Source organism: Triticum aestivum, chromosome 5D, assembly GCF_018294505.1.
Source record: "Triticum aestivum cultivar Chinese Spring chromosome 5D, IWGSC CS RefSeq v2.1, whole genome shotgun sequence".
In the NCBI taxonomy this organism is placed as follows: domain Eukaryota; kingdom Viridiplantae; phylum Streptophyta; class Magnoliopsida; order Poales; family Poaceae; genus Triticum; species Triticum aestivum.
The window spans coordinates 556,166,891-556,169,829 of record NC_057808.1 but is presented as its reverse complement, the minus strand read 5'-3'; positions in this window follow the sequence as shown (position 1 = coordinate 556,169,829).

The following is a 2,939-nucleotide window of genomic DNA, read 5'->3' as shown; positions in this document are numbered from 1 at the left end:
ACACTTTTAGTCGGCGGGCCAGAGAGGCATATATCTCACCAAGATGGATTGTAAAATGGACCAAGATTAATCCACCTTGGTCGTACAACCTCTCTCTTGTTGTTGGTCAAAGTGATGGCCGTCCATGCGACCCCGGAGATGGGCTAGCTCGCCAATAATCACACATGTAGCTAGTCCCCGAAGACAACCATTGCATGCGTGTGGCCCAAACATATGTACGAAGAGGTGTGTTTTTGAGTAACAATGAACAACGTTGATGTGGCACCATGATTTCGAACTAGAAATCCCCACACTGAGTGAGGGTTAGGTTGACGATGCATATGTATGTTACACCACACTTCAAGCCAATGACAGGGATTCATATATGCATGCATGCGTGCATAGTATATGCGCTCACACTTAATTAGGTCTGAATCTCACCATGACCTATAGTACGATAACACGAACCAAATGAAGAATCCGCCATGATAACCTATCTTGTTGTTGGTCAAGGTGATCATGGATGTCCACGCGGGCCCACGAATATATAGGCTTGTCGCCGATAACCACGCGATGGAGTGTATCGTTCGAAGGCAACCACTACATGCATATGTATGGAGGTCATGCATGCATGCATGTTTGAATACACAACATTGATCTGGCGCGTGTGTCAAAAATCATACACTAGCTCCCCACACAGAGTGAGATCGGTTCATGATGGTGTCGTTGTACTAGCCACTTTGAATCGATGGGAGGGATTCATGCGTACACATGCATGTGTGTGTGCTCGAAGTGTATCATGCATGTCATCCCAGAGCAAAAATAATAATCCCCTCCAAAGTCAAATTAACATCTCTTGTTGTCAGGCAAAAAGAAGTGATGGACCAAGCGGGCCCACAGATGGAAAGCATCGATATCACTGATAACCTCTAAGTGGGTACGAGAGGACAACCACCATCGCTTTGCATGTGGGCCAAACATATATATGCTGAATACTGATGTCTACTACACAACCTTCTTCTTGTAGACGTTGTTGGGCCTCCAAGTGCAGAGGTTTGTAGGACAGTAGCAAATTTCCCAAAAGTGGATGACCTAAGGTTTATCAATCCGTCTAAGGAGTAGGATGAAGATGGTCTCTCTCACTAGTAGAAAACAGGGCTTAGGTCACAGGACTGTTTTCACATTAGCCCCGGTTCAGTCACGAACCGGGACTAATGTGAGCATTGGTCCCGGTTCGTGCGGCCGGGGACCTGCCGGGCCTCGTGGGGGCATTGGTCCCGGTTCGTCCGGACCCTTTGGTCCCGGTTGGTGGGACAAACTGGGACCAATGGGCCACGCTCCTGGCCCACCACCCTTTAGTCCCGGTTCCTACCACAAACCGGGACTAAAGGCCTGGTCTGCGGCCAGTGTTTAGTCCCACCTCGCCAACCGAAGGGCGCTCACATCAGTTTTTAAGGCCGTCCCTCTCTGCCTTGTTGAGCTTCTCTTAAAGTGAAAATAGATGCCCTTATACAGGAAATTTGACCTAAATTCATAGTAAATTTCATAGAAATTTATTATGAATTTAGGTTGAATTTTTTCTATAAGCGCATCTATGTTCATTTTTTATATTAATAAAATAAATAAACCTTAATAAAATAAATAAAACTAAATAAACCTTAATAAAATAAAATAAAATAAACTATAGTAACTACAATAAATAAACCTTAATAAATTAAGTGAAAATAGCAGTAGTAAAATAAATAAAAATAGCAGCAGTAAAATAAATAAAAATAAAATAATTAAAGTAAAATACATAAGTAATTAGAAATAAAATAAATAAGTTTTTTGTTGTAAGTAGAAACGAAACAAAAAAATAAAGCAAAAGAGAAAAAAAAACACGAGCCATCAACTCCATAACCGCCATATCTGGGATAGAGAAGGGCGATCCCTTGGAGTGGGATTCACATACAGTTGCCAGTAACATCTACCATTCGAGCCTAGCAAGTGGAACTCGGATCTGTCAACAGTGTCAAAGGGGCAAATAGCAGGCGGAGGAGAAGCCACCGATGTCATGTGTAGATCCCTTCTAGGTCTTGCGGATCATGCTATTACAGCAATTTGGTTGGTTGATCCCAAAAAAAAGGAATTTGGTTGGTTTTCTTGAAGCCCTAGCTTGTTGTGCCGTCCTATTCTCTCAGTGCAATTTAGCAAATGCTACTACAGTACAGTAAAGGGCACAAAGGAAAAGCACGCAGTGAAGGAAAATACCTCCATATCAAAGCTGCTACTTATCTTGTTGGTTATCAGGATGTGGATATGTAGAATTTTCTCTAGCCACGGCAACAGACATGCATTCATCGAGGGGGTTCACTACAGAACAAAATAAATGCTGACATTAGTTGTTGAGGGTACGTTTCACATCCCTGAGAGACTAGATAATGAAAAGATGAATCGTCAAACCTGGATGAACAAAGACGCTACCAAGTGGATGAATCTGATGGCCTGTCCTCCCTTGAAGATCATGCGTCCTCCCTTGAAGGCGCCACCAGGGCCATGGACGCCTCATACACCGCCGCCGACGTGTTGTAGTGATGAGGAATCGTGCAGGATCTGACACAGGATCACCTTCAGGCAAGATGAATAGGTCTTCAGGGGCACGACGGCGGGCCACAGCAGGCCTCTGCCATGGACGGCGCCGCCCGAGCCACAGCCGCTCGCCAGCTCGCCTCTGGAGCAGTCCAAGCTTATCCGCGAGCTCGTCCACTAGTGCCCGTCGCCGCCACGACGTCCTGCAGGCTAGAGAACGGCGGTTCGCCGTTCTTATCCACGGCCGCCGTTGGAACTGACTCCGGCCGCCTATATAAGGAGCCCCCGAGTCTGTCCAGTCCCTCAGGCGACCTCAAGCCACCCCACCTAGCACCCCCATAGCAGGCAATCGACCAGGGAGGGTCTTCTTCCCCATCTCCGGCCAGTACAGC